We start from the raw sequence: 19551 nt of genomic DNA, 5'->3' as shown, positions 1-19551 counted from the left end.
AGTTTAAGGGGCTTATATGAGGATTATCGTAGACAATTTGTGAAAGTCATTAATGTGTTATCATAGTCTCCAGAATACAAAAATGTAAATTGTTGTAATTTTGCATGCATGTATAGCCATATATGGTGTGGTAGGGCTATAGTAAGTGTATATGTGTGGTGGTGTGTGCACATGGCTTATTAAAGTATGTATACAAATATGCACACCCATTTATGTGTATGCAGAAACCAGAGGAGACCACTGGAGTCCTCCTCCACTGCTTATACCCATGTTGACTTGAGATATTGTCTCTCACTAAACCTAGTGCTACTGGGCTTGGTCAGTCTGCTTGGCCAGTGACCCTGAGTGACAGTAGAAATGTGATTCCACACAGGACCAGGGTGATATGTGTACCTGGCCACTCAGCTGTTTGTGCAGATACTGAGAAATCAAATACAGGAAGAGTTTGGCTGGCTCGGACACTAATGCTTATGAGACACCCTCATTTGCTGAACTATTTCTCTAGCCACAATTACTGTAATTTGATAATGATTCATGCATCAGTATTTTACTCATACTTCATTTTGAAACATTGTGGAATATAACATATGATAATTATAGTGTTTAAAATGTACTAATATTTTAAATATTAAATATTTATTTTTTTAAAAAAATTAGTATCTAAATAAATCCATTATTTTCTCATAAGTTCATAATGAAATGACCAAATACATGAACTTGAAGCATCAAAAATCTGCATTTGACTTTTGACTTTCAACACTCCCTTGAAATCAACAATACTAGAGCATCTCTAACCTATGTGGTCAGTTTCCACAAATGTGACTAAATACATTCATTATAGGCTGATAGAAACATAAAATAAAATACTACATGTGACACACAAAGCTCATGGAAGCATGCATTTAAACAGACTAGGTATTGTGATTTTATTGAAGTACTTATAAACAATATTTTGTAATTATTGAAAAAGTTATTGATTTCTTATTTCAAAATATCAGGAAATGTTACACAGAATTTACAAACTTTCAAGCTGATATTGAACAATAACCTTAACGTATACAAGCCAAGAAATCATTATGCAAGTTTTTGAAAGATTAGTCCTTAAAGTGTGTCTGCAATTTGAGGTATCATCACTAACATCTTTACTGAAGGGAAAAATGAAAACATTAAAAGTTTGTTTCATGTCTCTCAGAAGGTACTAAAATTAATTAGGGAGATGTGCTGGCTGCTGACTCATTTGATTATGTATGTCACTACCTAAAGTGCACAATCTCACTGCAAGCTCTGTTGCCTGGAGGAGTTCAGGTTGATTCATCACCTCTCTCCAAGGGTTGATCATTGTAAATGACTTTATTGACCGGTGGCTTGGTTCAGCATCATATGCTCCAGTGAACCAAGCAATCAACAGCTGCTAAGTGCAGGTGAGAAGTCACCATGGAAAATTCAAGGCCTGAATCAGCACACGCTAAGCTCAGCCATCAGGCTCCCAGGATGTCACAGATCCCTGTATTCTTGTTCAGCTGGTATGGTTTTTAAAGGGACTTGTCCTAGAATAACTTTTCCTCTTTAGGATTGTTGTGGTTTTCAGAGATTCACAGAGATCATTCTAAGAACTCCACCTCTAATATATGAACATTTAGCCACAGTTACAATGGAAATCTCAGGCCAAACACATTATGGATAAAGTAAAATAAAATTTTAAGGTATTAAATATTTTAGAAACCATCTAATGACATTAAACACTGCTACAAGAAAGAAAACAAACATTGGTCCAATGCCAAAAGAAATTCAGTCACAACTTTATAAAGGAGTAGAGAAATCTCAGCTTTCCGCCACAGCCTATTCTCCCAGAAGTCCTGCCAGTCTCCCATATAAAAAATGCTCTTGGGCTGGAGAGATGGCTTAGCGGTTAAGCGCTTGCCTGTGAAGCCTAAGGACCCCGGTTCAAGGCTCGGTTCCCCAGGTCCCACGTTAGCCAGATGCACAAGGGGGCGCACGTGTCTGGAGTTCATTCGCAGAGGCTGGAAGCCCTGGCGCGCCCATTCTCTCTCTCCCTCTATCTGTCTTTCTCTCTGTGTCTGTCGCTCTCAAATAAATAAATAAAAAAAAATTTAAAAAAATGCTCTTATCACGTCACTAAAATAGAATAGCGGAGACTTATAACATTATAAACATTAGACAGTTTTGTTTCTATAGTTCTAGAGGCTGGACCACCCAAGATATTGGAAACATTTCTGCCAGGATCCTCTGTTATTGCAGTAGTGCAGGCCAAGCAGGAACATATAGGGCATATATGAGAGAGAGAGAGAGAGAGAGAGGGAGAGAGAGAGAGAGAGAGAGAGAGAGAGAGGAGAGAGAAAGAGCCCAGCAGAGCTCATCCTCAATATGTGAATCCCACTGTGCATTCACTAACATACAGCTGCAGACAGGCATGCATCGATGAGGGCACAGCTGTGGACCAATCACCTTTTAAAAGTCATTCCTCTCCATAACCTCCCAGTGACAAATACACTCAGGCATGAATTTTGGAGGGAGTACCTAGATTTCAGCATGGATATTCATAAAACTCTGTTGTTCAACATGCACAAAGACAACTTGAAACCTGATCAGTAAGTGAATGAAGGCTAGTTTGGATGGCTCTCTACTGTAATATTAATATCAGGAAGGCAAAGAGAAGAGAAGGGCAAATTGGAGGCTAGTATATTACATAGGGAAACCCTGTTTCTAAGCAGGTAAGTAAGTAAATATGTAAGTACATGAGAACCAAAACACTACCTATATCCTAATTATAGAAGTTAAAATTAAGACATTAAGACTATTCTGCACATATCCATTACTCTGTCAAAATCCAGAAAATCGATAGTACCAGGTTCTGCTGAGGATCTGAACAAAAGGTCTTAGTCATGTTTTCCAGGGAGGCAGGAGGAATAGGATATAAAATGGTAGGCAGTTTGGAAGGCAGTATTTATCCTTATCTTATAAAGCTACCTAGAGTTGTATGTTTTCATCCAGCAATTAGTTTCCTTGACATTTGCCCTAATAAGTTTTGATCTGCATAAAAATCTGCAGCTTCCTCCACAATTGCTAAGCGATTTAACTGAGCAACAAGGCCCTTATGAAGTAAGTACATAAATACTTTGTAAGGTATAAGGCTGATGGAATATTTCTCAATGCTAACAGAAATGATCCATCAAACCTTAAAGAGACAATGGGACCTTAAGTACATAGGGCTAAGTCAAATAAGCCAACGGGAAATGCTGCACTGTGTATGAATTTTGTGATGAGTTGTATGAGAAAAGGTATATCTGCATAAACACTGTAAGACTGGTGACTGAGCAGAATTAAAAGAAACAACAAAGGGCTGGAGAGATGACTTAGTGGTTAAGCACTTGCCTGTGAGGCCTAAGGACCCAAGCTCGAGGCTCAATTCCCAAGTACCCATGTAAGCCAGATGCACAAGATGACACATGCATTTGGAGTTTCTTTGCAGTGGTTCGAGGCCCTGATGCACCCAGTCTCTCTCTCTCTCTCTCTCTCTCTCTCTCCTCTCTCTCTCTCTCTCTCTCTCTCTCTCTCTCTCTCTCTTCCTCTTTCTCTATCTGTCTGTCTGTTGCTATCAAATAAATAAATAAAAATAAGTAAAAATGTAATGATAAATAGGCAGAACATAGAGGCTTACTTGGGGGAGCTGAGCTCTTCTGGATGATGTCATACAAATGAATATATGCTAGGTAAATCCTGGTCACAGCCTATATTCCGTAGACAACCACAACAGGACCCTAAAGCCTATGTCTATCCAACAAGGAATAAATTAAAGTGCAGGGGGAAACATTCGCCCATTGAAGTAATTCCACATTCAAGGCTAGCAAGGTAACATAAGCAACTGATTAATGAAAACTTGACTTGTAGTAAATTCATGACTGGTTTATCTCAATGTCAAAAACAAGTTCATATTTTTGTCAGATGTTGAAGCAAAATGTCAAGAAAGTTCATTATTTTCATAGGTGTTAGATCAGATTCTGGAGATAAACTTATTGAAATTGTCAGACTCTGGCAAACCAGAACAAGAAATTGGGCCAGAGACTGGCAGTTAATAGTAGGAATAGAGACAGTTTATTAAACAAGAAAATAATAAATAAATAAATAAAAACTAAGTTATTAATAAAGGGAACAGATTAGCAAACCAGAACAAGAAATTGGGCCAGAGACTGGCAGTTAATAGTAGGAATAGAGACAGTTTATTAAACAAGAAAATAATAAATAAATAACTAAGTTATTAATAAAGGGAACAGACTAGCAAGCTTGGACAGGTACAGGACTCAAAAGCCAAGTGTCACATGAGCCCTTACTTTGTCTGAGTCACTGCTCTAGTATCAATCCCCCTTCTCCTGCATTTGTGTATCACTGGACTGTTTGGATGCATGCTTCATGGTTACATGCAGCACGTGTTGATGTACTATTTCCAAATGGCTCCTTTCACATGTTCTTTGTGATGCCTCTATCACTCTGTCCCTAATTTCCTGCCCTAGCAAGACCTTGAACATGAGTCTCGAATCAAATGGTCTACTATAAGCAAAAGTACACGTAATGGTTTTTACAGAAATATTCAAGATGATGGCAAAAAAGAAAGTTAAATTATGAAATTATTAAACATCATATTATAGAAACTACAGATTCGTGATATTCAAAAAATAGGTGACCTACTTTGGACATTCACAAATCTGAGAGGTAAAGCAATTAAACGAGAATTAGTTTTTCACCTAAAATAGCTCACATGTGTGATAAACTCTTTAAAGGAGAAATGGAAAATAGTATCAAAATTGCTTGGGTCCATATAGAAATAATCTTTTATATAATCAAAGGAATACTACAAATTTCATTAATGCCTGTGGAATATTCTAAAATCAGAATGTGAAATTTGTTGAGAGACCATTTAGGCACACTTTTACATACTTAACTTATTAAGCAAGATGAAAAACTAGGTTACTAATTATTATTTTATTAATAAAAAACACATGTAAAGGATTCCAGCAAAAATTATCTGTAGAATACTATCAATAAAGGCTTCTTTGGCACTACCCACTGTGAAAAGGAATTAAGTAAGCAGAATGTTTTGCTCTAATTATTATGTGGGAATTAGCCTGCATTTTTCGTGTGCATATGCATGTCAGTGTGCGTTGTGTGGTGTATGTGCCATGTCTGCAAGTAGATGTGCAGATGTGTTGCCCCCCACCCCCAGAATCTTATGCAAAAGCCATAGAACCTTGGGTATCTCCCTCCGTCACACACTCACCCGTTTCTCCTTGTGACAGAGTCTCTTACCAACTCAGGAGCTTCCTGTTCATGACCCCCAGTGATTCTCCAGTCTCCACCATTCACAGGGCTGGAGTGGCAGATATGCATGGCCATGTCTAGCTGTTTACGTGTGTTCTAAAATTTCAAACTTGGGCTGTGGTGGTTTCAAACAAATGCTTCCTATAAACTCATGTCATTTGAATGTTTGGTATTCAGCTAGTAATAATTTGGGAAGTGGAACCTTGCTTGAAGATGTGGGTTGTTGGGGTTATAGCCAGCTCCCTCTTGTTAGTGCTTAGCTCCCTCTCTAGCTGCTGTTTTCCATCAGCTGTAGAAGAGGTGATACTCAGCTTGTGCTGTGGTTTATTCTGTACTTATGGACCTTCTCTTTATGACTGTAAGAAAAAAAAAATGTTCCTCTCATCGGCTGTGTTTTATCCTAGCAACAAACAACAAGAAGATAATTAGGGGCTACAAAGCCAAAGGATCCAGGTTCCATCCCCCGGGACCCATGTAAGCCAGATGCGCAGGCACATGTGTCTAGAGTTCATTTGTTCCACCTGCCTCTCTTTCTCTCTCTCTCAAAATGAACAATAAAAGTAAAAAAAAATAATAATAATAAGGAAACTGCAACACAAGCTCTCATGCTTGCTCAGAAAGCACACTTAAACAGTCAGCGATCTCTTCAGTTCTATTACGCATTCTTATCAGCAGTATATTCCAGTCTTTCCCTCCAAAGAAATAGTGTATTTATCCCTTTATATCTAGACTTAACATAAGATTGAGGGATTTAAATACAATCACACTTGGCTATGGTGCTACATATCTGTAATGCCAGCACTTGGGATGTAGAGGCAGGAGGATGAGAAGTGCAAGGTAATCCTTGGCTACCCAGTGAGTTTGTGCCCAGTCTGGGTTACATTAGACACTGTCTCAAAAAACTAAAAACCAACAGCAGAAACTCAAAGATCACTAATGTTACTTGATACAAATAATGCAACAAGTCTTAAATCATGGAAAAACTGCCTGTTGAGAATTTCTACATTTTTAATTTGCCTATACATAAGCTAGCAATATTGATGAAATACAGATATTAACTCATATGCTACTGAATTGTAAGCATCCTAATTGTCATTCTAATAGGCTTCTTGTTAATGTCAGTTGCACTGGCACACAAATGATACTTTGGGTGGAAAGACCTTTATGTGATATACTAATGACTCAAGTGCAGTTGTGTGTTGTGTTGCAGCATCACATGGGAAACAATCTATGATTGTGAGAAAACATGGATGATTCTGAATGGGTCATTAATGTAGGAATTAAGACTATTAAAGCCAAAACACACAAGTTTACTGCCACAAACAATACCCTTTTATTTTATAATTGTGTTGTAATTAAAAATAGGGGAGACTGGTGGAGTCAATGCATGTTGATGTCAATAGGAAGAATTTTCTTTTCTATATATAAAGATATCATATCACATTATATGTAAAAGCAGCCCTTGAACACCTTTACAGACCCTGGGATTTTCATGTTACATGTGCTATAAAACATTTCTTGTCTGATAAACACTTTGTATTTTTTTTTTTTTTCGAGGTAGAGTCTCTCACTCTAGCTCAGGCTGACCTGGAATTCGCTGTGCAGTCTCAGGGTGGCCTTGAATTCATGGTGATCCTCCTACCTCTGCCTTCCAAGTGCTGGGATTAAAGGTGTGCCTCACCACTCTCATCTGATGAACACTTTGAAACTCTTCTGCTTCTGTCTACATGAATAGCTTGTTTTTCAATGCTTTTCTGCATGTGTGCATGCTGTTTTAGAAACTGCTGGCAATGAATGCTACTTGTTTTCACTCAAGATCAATGCAGTTGAAGAAACTACTCGCTGTGATGAATGATTCTGTAGTTAGCATCCCATGAATCTAAAAATTGTTTGCTGCCATGGTTCAGGACTTTAGTCACAAATTCAACTCAAGCCTCAGGTTGCTACAGACCTAAAGTGCAATTTGCATGCACTCACTGTCAAACAAATGGCAGAAGATGCATTGCTTTGGGCTCCCCATCTACTTCTAGGAGATCTAGCACAGACATTATCACAATGGGACTCCTTAAACTTTTATTATTAGGAAAATGGTATTGTAACCTTCAAACTAATACTTGAAATTCAACATGCTCCATTCAAAATGAGTACCCCAATATTCTCCAATAACAGAAAGGGACAAGACTGGGTTGGAGAGATGGTTTAGCAGTTAAAGCACTTGCCTGTGATGTCTAAGAACCCAGGTTCAATTCTGCAGGTCCCACATAAGTCATATGCACATGTTGGCACATGCATCTGGAGTTTGTTTACAGTGGCTAGAGGCCCTGGCGTGCCCATTCTCACTCTCTCTGTCTCTGTTTCTCCCTCCATGTGTCTCTAATAAGTAAATAAATAAAAGTTAAAAAAAGGCCAAGACCAAGTATGTTCTATTATTAAAATAGCAGAACTCATATATTTTGTGCCATATATTAAAACTATTTAAAAATCAAACAACAAAATCTGTATTTCCTAGTACATTATCTCATGCACTTGGTAATTGGACTCTCTCTCTCTCTCTCTCTCTCTCTCTCTCTCTCTCTCTCTCTCTCTCTCCCTTTCTTTCTGGTATAATCCTCACTTCCTTACAGAGACCCTCCAATGCAGCTGCTTTGCACTTTAGGCCTTAGGGACCCCCCCCCACACACACACACATGTAGTCATCCTGAATGTCCCACATTCTGAATGTCATCTTGAAAACTTGTCATTATTTTAAAGGCAACTCACCAATCAAACCCTGTGTATTCCCTTGGCAAGTTGAACAAAGAAAAAGGCTACTAATTTATTCTTGATGATTTCTCTCACTTTGCAGAACACCTTGCCTTTAAAAATAATTACAAGCGGTTCCCTGACATGCTAATTTGACATTTTAGAAGGAGGGAATTCTCAAAAGTTTGTATTTGACTCTTCTTCCCTTAACGTCTCACCCCCCACAAGCTAAATATTATATGAAAGGATGCTACTTCTAGCCAATTAATTTTATGTAAAATTTATGTTAGCTATATTTTCAGGATTTCAGGGACAACAGCAGGGTGGTTAGAAAAACAACTGATGTGGATGCAATTTAAAATTCCTATGTTGCAAGACTTCCCTATATTTGGGAGTTAAACTTTTACTTTAGCTAGTGATATACTAACATGGCTTTAGACTCAGGGAGTACATTTTCAGTACTGTTATTTTATTCTTCGTTTGATTAGTAAGTGGCTTACAAGAAAATCTATGAAGTGTCCTTGATGCAGTCTAGCCAGTGTTTACCCAAGGGGATCCACCACCCCAGTCAATCAAGTTGTTCCAGATTTGTGAACTGCCCTTGTTTTGCCAGCCTAGATGACAGAACATTTATTTTTCTAAGTTGTAGAAACTCAGCAGGATTCTGACCACAGACCTAAAGTATAGCTTCGTTATCCCTATTCAGTAAGGTGTCAGTAGAGCCACTGTGGCCAGTTGGCTGGCAGCAAGGATTCCTGCACATACCAACACCCTCATTAGTGCTGTTTTGCTGCGGTGTGTGTGGGGTGGGGAAGTGCATCTTCTTAGCTTTGCCCCTCGGGCTGCGCTGATGGGCTTCAGTGTCACTAACGCTGGGCAGCAGCAGCGACCCAAGCTTCCCAAAAAGGCATGTGATCACAGAAGGAAATAGCTAATATTCCGCAATGTCCTGGAATGCTAAGCAACAGAGCACATGGATTAAGTGCCTTTTCAATTTACAATCCTTTGTCTTTATAATGCTTTCATCAGGACCCAACCTCCCCAGCACAGAACGAACATTCATACACATGTTAGTTAGCCAACCAAGTAAACACGTACTGCTGTATCCAGGAGTGTCATCAATGCTATTAAAATCTCTCAGAGATGCAATCGTATAACTAAACTTAGTCAAACTTGGTATTATGTTTGCTCATCTGTTATCCAGATTTCTTAGAATCTAGCATCTCACATCCTATCTCTTCTATATCATATCATATGATATCTGGATTATTATTATTATTATTATTATTTTTACTAATCTTAGTTAACAAGACTATGAAAGTGAATTGGAATATCAGCTGTTTTTTCCTAGGTCTGATATTGTAAAGTAACTTCCAGAGCAATGCTGACCCTGAGTCTAATTAATAAGGTGAGGAGTTGATGAGCGAGGAAGGTGGATCTAAAAGAAAATGGCAAACTTTGTAGGGAAAGTCCTCCAGTGAATGATTACCAGATCTGCAAGCCAGGCCAGCTTGTGAACTCAGATGGACATGAGATTGCTTCTGCTGTCAGCAGAGGCTTAGGAATACTCGGTGTTTTAAGCTTCTCGGCTTAACCAAAACCACTCAGGTGACCCTAAAAGCTTTCTAATTCTCTTGCACTGATTTGATCTAATGATTTAAAGCCATGCTTTTATGTGTGTGTTTTTCTTTTTCTTTTGTGGTCTTTTTGACTTGCTTATCTGTAAGCTCTCAAGTGTAGTGAAAGCAAGTATTCCATCTTATAGTCTCAGAATCAACAAAAGCAAATAGCTAAGCAGAGCTGCCACTTGCTTACTGAAGTAATGCTTCAAAATCTCTTTTCTCACAAGTAGACACAGTTGGTTACTTGATTAATTGGGAAAGCCATTGCATGCTCTAGACTGCTAGTACCTCATTTGCTATTAGTAAACAGCTCATTATGTTCAAGGGCAAACACATGATCATGCATAGTTCCTCGGCCCATCATTGGCAACTCTCATTTTCTGTTATCAACCTCTAGTAGCAACTTGATTTATTCATCATGGGTCAGGAAAGATTAAAAAAAAAAACAACAAAATAGTTATTTCAGCAGGAAGCTTAATATATACCTTGAGGCCCTAAAGATACAATGGAGGAACTGATGTAGTAGCAAGCAGCTAGTCAAAACTAGAAGCAGGCTTCACCCACAAGACAGAGGAGAATTCCCTATGGTCATTTAGATTACAGCACATGCTTCCAAGGAAGGACATAAACTATCTTCTAACTTTATACTCTGGACCTTAAAATCTTTATTTTTTTCACCTTAAGTAAAAGCAAAGGAACTTGAAGTGGTTTGGTTTCTAACTAAGAGGTACCTGAAACACAGAGAAAGGTTCCAGGGAGCTGGATAAAAAACAACCCCACTGCTTCGTCATGTAGGGGCTGTCAGGAGGTGAGCGCTGGGGGTACCAGACGCTGCCAGAAATGGGAAACAGTGCTTTGTGAAGGGCATCCTACTGCTGAGGTAAACAAACAGGAAAATACTTCGAACAAACACACCCATCAAGAAGAAAGAGAAAAGCTCTCTCCTTGCTGCTGCCTTCCAGGGCTCTCTTGGCAAAATCTAAGAAGAAGGATGATAGAAAATTATATATATATATATATATATATATATATATATATATATATATATTTTTTTCCAGGACCCTCAGTGCAACATCTCAGGAGAGAGCATGGAAGGAAATAAAATAATATTCTAACCATGGGCACAGTTTTCCTCCTGGAGGAGTCCATGGAGAATGTTAAGCCATTTTGTTTATTTTTGCAGCCATTGGAAGTGTTCAGGATAAAACGTGATATAGCTTATTAGTTACTCAGTAAATATTTCTAGAATGATTTAATGATGAATATTAAAACTTGATTAGATAAGACTTCCAAGCACTACTGGCCCAGAGACACTTAATGTTAATAAGAAATACTAGTAACAGTGCTGATTGCTCATCTATGCTCACCTCAGTCTGTCATCTGAGCTTTCTAACTTCATAACCTCAACTAATCGTTCAGTCATTAATATCATGTTTTTGACATTATTGGAGTTAGCATAAAGATGATGGATTTCCGGCAAACAAGTATTTGGAAAGCCAACATTTCTAAGGTTCCACAATGATTGAAAGAAATAATGTACTCTTGAACAGTTAGCTTCACAAACAAGTGGTTATGCATTTGAAGTTGAGTTATCCAGTCTCACTTGCCCTCTAAAAAGAGATGAGTTTCAAAAATCAGGCTTCAGAAATTGATACAGACAAACCTTTAATATGCTCCTTGATAATTTTGATGTGGTGTGTCATAATATTCTGTTGTCAGCAGATTTTAGGTGCAGTTTTTCAAGGAGTATTCTTGGCAATGAACTGGTCAGTTCTCTGATCCCAGCCAAAAGCTAAAGTGATATTGATTGATGACAGAAGTATTCAACAACTAGATAGTGGAAATGATACCCTGGGTGCACATACCAGCCAACAGCTAAGCTTATGAAAAAGAATATTAAAAGCAAACATAATTTATTTAATGGACGTCTAGAGTAGGTATTTTAGAAGATAACTCAATTTACCAGGGATAATCACAGTAACAAATATGCACATGGAAAAGGAGGCAGAAAGACAAAATTCAATGGTATGTTTCATTTTTTTGTGCATTGTCTCAAGAGACCTTCCAAGATTTATTTATTAGCGAAATCATGTAATTTTGGCTCTCATAGCAAAATTTTTAAAGGAAGAATGGCAGGGAGAGAGACAGTGTATTTCCATCTTGTGTTCCCTGTCTTAAACATTTTCATTCACCAAGTATTTCTAGTTGTGTTTCCGAGGAGTATATAATCCTGTGCCCTACGTATGTAACACATATACATCAGTAGTGCTTTTCATCATTAAATAAAGTTATGCGTTCTGAGCCACCCACCATCTTTATCCCCACTGAGGAGACAGGAACATAAGTGACATGGCATCAAGTTTTATAGATACACAAATACATGGAAGAACTTGAACACAACTCTATTTAACCCACCAGGTTGTTCCCTATAAAAAAGTTTAAATATAGGACTGGAGAGAAAGCTTAGCAGATATGGTGTTTGCCTGAGAAGCCTAAGGGCCATATTTGATTCCCCAGATCTCAGGTAAGCCACATGCACAAGGTCACACAAGCGCGCAAGGGCACACAAACACACAAGATGCCACACGTGGTTCTGGTACACCAATTATTTCCCTTTCTCTTTGTTTTTCATAAAAAGATGAAAATATAGAGAATGAATACTAGAATACTTTGATATATTCCTTTCAAGAGCATGTATTATTATATGTATTGAACTTTATATACTAAGATATTTTAAAAAATTTTCCTTTATGTGAGTCAAAAAAATCTGAATAGAAGGCACAGCAAATATTTAGTTAACAATGTAAGTTCTATATGTTTAGCAGTATTGATATTGTGAAGACTATGTAAGAAGTTTGATAGAGTACAAATCCGTAGAGGAGATAAGAAAACTTAATCAAATGAAAGCAATCAGCTTACATAGATGTGTAGGATTAGAATGAAACACGTTGGAGGATGAGAAAGATGTAACCATGTGTGGTGGTTTGACTCAGGTATTCCTCCCTAAACTGATGGGTTTGGAGTGCTTCATCCCCAGCTGATGGCAATATGAGAATTTGGAACCTTATTAGAGTTGTGTTGTTGGGATGGGCTTTTGGGAGGTAGGGCCAGCTTCTCATTGGCAGTGTGTGGTACACTGTTCTGTTGTTGCTGTCCATATGATGTTAGTTGGGAGCTGATGTCCAGCCTTTGCTGAGGGCATTGTCTTTCCTGCCACCGTGAAGCTTCCCCTCAAGTCTGTAAACCAAAATAAACCTTTTCCTCCCATAAGCTGCTTTTGCCCAGGTGCTTTGTACCAGCAATGAAAAGGTAACTATGACAGTAAAATTAACTGCAATATTATGTAAGCAAGTAACGTCTAGAAATCATGAAAGAAAGCTAGGGCAAAGTCTGCTTAGAGAGAATCTTGGACTCCTTAAAGGTTTTGGATTTTTCTCTTATGAGCAACCTGAAGATAGGTTATCTTCAGCCATAATAGGAAATATGAATGAAAAGTACATCATGGAAGGGAAAATGATAAGTAACCTGAATAAAAATTTGTCAGAACCTTTCATTCTTGTTATGTTTTGGAGACAACAGAGTTTAATTGATGTTAGCTGTTAAGTTCTATAATAATATTGTTTTATCTGATCATAGTGTTTTAAACATAGAAAGTACTGGTGTTTCTGATACATGAAAATTCAGCATGATTTATTTTACTTTTTTGCTCTACACATCCACGTTTCCATAGATCTAATTTAGAAATAGCAAACAGGTATAAAGAAAAAAGAAGCAATTAGCTACCTAGCTCTCACATTACTGCAATATACAGTTTGCTCCTCAAAGCAAAAGACAATTAGGCCATAAAATATGTCAAATTGATTATGAATATGTTTCCTGAAGATTCACTCTTTGTTTCCAAATTGATCACACATAAAATGAGTGGTTATTCCCAGCACATTTATAAGTGAAAGCAATGAAATGTACTACATGGCTATTAAAATTAAGAAAATATAAAGCACTAAAAAGCATCAAATTCTAATAAATATATAGAAGAGCAATTGTAGTCTTATTGTTGGAATTGCAAGAAGTCATAGACATAAGGAAAGATAGCTTGTCAGTTTCTTACAGAAATAAATCTACACTCACCAAAGGATCTGGTAATAATGCTCACTGGGATTCCCCAAGGCAGCTGCAACTTATATAAACCAAAGTGCTATTCATAAATGATCACAGACATTTGTTCATGATTGCCAAAGTTAAACATAAACAACATGTCTTTCAGTAGCTGAATGGATAAACTATTCACCCATAGAGAATGAAATGAACAGAATAAAAAGTCTTAGAATTAAAGTGCATGTCGCTAAATGAAAGAAGCCATGCTCAGCCAATATGCTGTCTTCCATAACTCCAACAACATGACATCTAGATAGGTCAAAGTACAGACACCATAAAAAGGTCAGAGGATGGAGAGATGGCTTAGTGGTTAAAGCCTTTACCTGCAAAGTCAAAGGATCCCAGTTCGACTCTCCAGAACCCACACAGGCCAGATTCATGAGGGGACGAGAGGGCGCACCCATCTGGAGTTCATTTGCAATGGCTAGAAGCCCTGGCACGCTCATTCTCTCTCTCTCTCTCTCTCTTTCTCTCTCTCTCTCTCTCAAATAAATAAGTAATATGTAAAGAAAATATTTAAAGAAAAAAATTCTGGAGAGATGGTTTAGAGGGCAAAGTGCTCATTGTCCAAGCAGGTGAACCTGAGTTCAGATCTCCAGCATGAGTATAAAACCAATGTTGGAAAACTGCTTCTGTCACCTCAGCACTGTGAAGGGGGAGGCAGGCTGCAGGGTCCCTGGGATTTGCTGGTAAGTTAGTCTAGCCACACTGGTGTGTGCTAGGTTCAGTGGATTACCTTGCTTAAAAAAAAATGTTTGATGTCTCTGAGTATTTGAGGAAAATATTTGAAGTAAGCCTCTGGCCTGTATAAACACATATGAGTACCTGGGTCTACACACAGACAAAACACAAACAAACGCATATCAGAGTTACCCAGGATTCAAGGTAAAGATCAAGGTACACATGAATGCATCAAGCAAAGGACAATTTTATAGCAATTAAAAGGTTATACCTGATACTATAAGGGGATATAACTGTCATTATATGTTTGTCAAAATTTAAAATTTAAAATAAGATGTGTGAATGATGTTTTTTAAGGATGCTCAATTGTAATAATTAAATGACACTAAAGCAAGATGCTAGTAATATAGAAAACAGTCAGGAAAGTGTGGGTGGGGTGAGGGTAAGAAGATACGAGGAAACACTATTCTCATTTCTTTGTAAACCTAACCTATAATCACACTCTTCCTAAATCAGTGATTTGTCACATATTTCTCACTCATTCAGCATGTCCACATGAAAGCTCTGTTGAGTATGCACTTATGTCTTATGGCATACCTCACTTTATTTCTGCCAAAGAGATGCAGAATTGCCATCTTCCATTCATTAAGTGTGTAAATTTGTGTGGAAAACAAGTCATTGCACACTCATCCTCCCATAGCCACACTGCAAGAAATAACGTGATTATGCAGACCTAAGTCACCACCTTCCACTATGTCAGAAGACATGAGCCAAGGTTCTCTCTTCTCATTTCATAATCACTGAAATTTGTTCAACAGTATCAGGGATTAAGTCAGACTCAAAAGAAAGTGTTTTAGCAATGGAGGGATTGCTTAGTGGTTATGGTGGATTCCATCTTTTTTTTTTTTTTTTTAATGGAGTTGAAAGAGCTCATTGAAAAACTTACTTTGATTGCTTAAGCCAACACTCAGGGAGGGGTGCTTAATGACCGCACAAAATGTGAGAAAATGAGCATCTCTCAGCTGCAGAAAGAGGGAGGTGGTAGGTTTCCATTTACAAGAAAGAGTTCAGTGAAATTCATTATGCATGCTTTCCAAAGTGACATGAGGATCACCTCTTTGTGTCATAATTAGCCACTGTATCATCATAGTGTATTTACATTAATGACAACTTGAGCATTGTTTGGAATTCAGAAATGCATTTCCTGTAGTAGTAGGCTGATACCAAATCCATACTAATGGTCACCCCACTGTAGCCTTTTTAATTTTTTTTTTTTTTTTCCTAGAGGGCAGGTAACTCTCTCTTTCAACTTCTTGATATTCTTTTCCTTACAGCAAAAATGTATGCATGGTTTAAGGCATGTACATTCACCCTGGTAGACTTGGATCTTTGAAAATATTTAAAAGTAGTTGCTTTGTATCCACTTGCCCTTGTTTCATATGATTTATGATACTATCTTCACAACACGGAATATTTAGGCTTGCCTAAAATAGACCATTTTTGTATTTCTAGTCATGGTTGCTTTTAAGGATTAAACATTTTGTATACATGAACAAATTCTAGGCTGATACGTTCAGAAAGCATAGGGTATGATTATTTCCCTGCAGTTCTTACATGCTCCTGTTTTATAGGCAATGCTAGAAAGCTGCTGCAAGCTGGACTCACACTTTACAAACAGGGAAAATGCTTGTAGTAGCAGGTCGTGGTTCACAGATCACATATAGCACAGGAAGAAAGAGCCCCCTAATGGTGCAGATGGCTACAGAAACAGAGAATGGTGAACTGCTTTCTCATTACTTGTGTCAGGTTGGTTAAAATGAGTAATCAGGAAAGACAACAGAAAGTATAGGAGTTAATGAGAAGTTGAAAAGAAGGTCAGTTACAGCTCTCAAACTTGCAAAGGAAGAAGAGACTTATTAAGATGAACTGACAAAGCAAACTGTTGGATTTCAGACTCAGAATGACTTTACACACATCACCCCAGGACACTTGTCCTCCGAGACCGTGTTTGCATAGAACTGCCTCAGAATGCAGGGAACACGTTACTTAGGTAGATGCAAAGTGGAGGGTGCTGCTTGAAACAGAATCTTCCCTTTCTCCTGTCATTTAATATATTCTATTGAGTAGACATGGAGTCAAACTTACTGTAAGAGAGATTAGAAAAGTTGTAAGAAATTAAAAAAAAAATTGTGTAAGATAAGAGTATTTACATGTAAAAGGCATGTCAGACTGAAAACAAAACCTAAGTTTAGACTTGGAACAATACTGTCACCATCTCAACAAAATCATCCACATGCTACTTTGATCACTTTACAGTTTGACAATGGCTTCTTGAGCACAATACTCAAAAATTGATATATAAACCTTTTTTTTTCAAGTGACACAATTCAAATGCACAGAAATCAATATATCTCCAACACAAATTTCTTCAGATTAAAAAACACATTGCAAAAAAAAAAAAAAAAAAAAACTTGTCTTCACATAGTTATAGTTCTCTTCAGATATAGTTGGAACTAATGGACATATCTAGAAAGCTATATTTATAATTAGAAGACACAGTGTTAGTATGAGGAAATGTGTTTTTCACTTATGAGTATTTACTTCAGGTAAAAACAAAGGTGAATCAAACACAAAACTACAGTAGTTCATAGTGTGTGACACTGCTCCCATATCCTGGCTCTCAAAAGGGATGGTAGTCATGCTCTTACCTAGCACATTAAATAGCATCTTCAGAAGTTTGGTTTACTTATCCCAGAGAGCCCTATGTTCTCTGGTTAAAGCAGCTCCCCAGGCAACTTCTCTCAAAAGGACAATCAGAGAAGTTCTTGGGGTTAATAACTCTTCACTCACCAAAATGTGAATACATTGATAATGACATTTATATGCCACAAAATCAGTTTGCTTTCTGTAATCATGAAATAAATGCGTTTTGTGACAGTGTTCTTTCTTTTGTAGTTGACATTTGTGACCCACGACACAAGGCCAGCCACCTCCATCAGCAAGACATTCTTCTCATTCCATTCCATCAGTTTCTGAGAAATCATTTTCATCCAAGCCCTGCTCCCAGTAGAGAAGCTAATAGACCCAACTTCATATGTATTCAGGTGCTTTACCTGCTCATAGCATCACTGACACTTTAAATATTAATTGATGTGGCTGCAGCTCCGCAGTGAACTCAGGAATGGTTGGCCATCTCCAGAGTCATGTTTCCTTCCCCTTAGCTCAGTACTTTTCTGGGAACAAGTGCAAGCCCTCCACAGTCATAATAAAGGGCAATCTAATGTCACATCATTTTAGACATACCGTGCTTAGGTCCAAAAGTTAAGACTGCAGTAAAAAGACAGATTTAGAAAAGAACTAGCAATTGACACACAGAGGGTAGCTTCAATGTCTGCATGAAATACAAGAGTTGACAGGTAATGCTATCAAGGTCCTTTCCTGCTATGTTTTTATTTCCCAAAGTTGTTTAACAGCAATAAATAAATAAATATTTATGAACACATTGAAACATTATCACTAAATTGTCCTTTACTATGTTTAGTTTACATTTGGCTTATTTCCCTTATATACATGGGAAATGCTCTACATAAACTTGTCATTTGATGATTTTGTTAAAAAGCATGCACACCTATGGATGAAAAGCAAAGATATTCACAGAAATGTGTGTTCTCACATTTCTAAATCCACCTGCATGTGCATAGCATTGACTTAAATGCCTGACTGCAAACTCCTTTTAAAAAGCATGCTAAGCTACGGTGTATTGTACTGTGAATGACACACACACACACAGAAACACAGAGATAAAAATTTAATCCCCTTACCTGGTGCATGAAACTGCTTCTGTTCAAAGTGAATGTGAGAGGGGCTAATACAGGGTTGGGTTTTTGTTTCCTTTTTCCAAATCTGCTCCACTAATGCAGGAGTGAGACGAGCTATTCCAAGGTGAAGTCTGTTATTTCTTGCCTGGTCTCAGAGCTGACATCCTTTGGTAAGAAGAAAATCAGTTCAGTAAGTTGTTAGCCGAGGGAGCTAGAAAGCAAGATGACCAGGCACCAGCAGTCAGACTGATGCTATGGAACGTGCCTTGTTTCTGCCCACACCTTCATCTCTCTCCCTCCTATCCTCTCTCTTTCAGTCTTTCTCACTCTCTCGCTCCTTCTTTCCTCTTCACCCTGATGATTACTCAGCTCCGAGCCTTAGCTCCTACTGCTGCTGTATAATCAATCTAGCCTGTCTGAAGCAAATAGTCCTCTATTTAACCAGCCAATCAATAGCAAGGATTCTACTGCCAGTCCCAAGAGTCTGCTCCAAGAGTGGCACAAACAATCAGAGTTTTGCCAGCAGTTAAGGCAAGTATTTTTCATTATTTTAATCTCTCTGTGCCACAGGATTTCAGGGAGCAGAGGCTCAAAGCAAGCTTTCTGTTATTGCAGAGTGTTGCAGTTTTGAATTTACCCCTTCCTGCCCAACCAATAGTTAGTTATAATTGCATGCACTTACTCTTTAGCTGTCATTATATAAGAAATCTTTGAGAATAGCAATTTTAATAAAATCTTTTGCACTCCAACATATACAAAATAAGAAAAAAATAACCTCAGTAGCAAAACTGCATACACTGACAATGGATTTATGCCACAAACAACACTGCCTCTAGCAAACTGTGATTCTTGATTCAATGAATGGGCCTTTGCAGTGAATTTGGATATGATGTATTAATTTTATTCAATAAAAATATGACCAGTCATTTTGTTTCTCATGGACAGTGAGGGATGGTATTTGTCGATATTTTTGAAACAGGGTCTGAGTCATACCTCAGTATATAAAACCTTTTCTCACGATTTTAAAGCACAAATCTACAAAGGATTCCTCTGAAGGTATCAAATAGAGCATTTCACATCTGATTCCACCTTTCAAGGTTAAGGAGATTTGCTTCTTAAAGTGACACTTTTATTACTCAAGAGCTATAACTGTTCATAATAAAGAAACACAGATCAAACCACTGAAGACCAAGGTGGCT

At 37.8% G+C, this 19551-nt stretch overlaps 1 protein-coding gene across 4 annotated transcripts in view; it reads right to left on the bottom strand.

The window, feature by feature from the left end:
- Nucleotides 1-18703, bottom strand: part of Cdh18 (cadherin 18) — an 833519-nt gene extending 814816 nt beyond the window's left edge. For 2 of the 4 annotated variants that reach the window (XM_045132913.1, XM_045132915.1), the window contains exon 1: nucleotides 18356-18703. The gene's annotated coding sequence lies outside the window, so the exon portion shown is untranslated. The remainder of the gene's footprint in view (nucleotides 1-18355) is intronic. The other 2 variants (XM_012947493.2, XM_004652533.2) reach the window with 1 other exon arrangement.
- Between the last annotated feature and the right edge of the window lie 848 nt (nucleotides 18704-19551).

Source organism: Jaculus jaculus, chromosome 13, assembly GCF_020740685.1.
Source record: "Jaculus jaculus isolate mJacJac1 chromosome 13, mJacJac1.mat.Y.cur, whole genome shotgun sequence".
Classification (NCBI taxonomy): domain Eukaryota; kingdom Metazoa; phylum Chordata; class Mammalia; order Rodentia; family Dipodidae; genus Jaculus; species Jaculus jaculus.
This window is presented reverse-complemented; position numbering and strand designations above follow the sequence as displayed.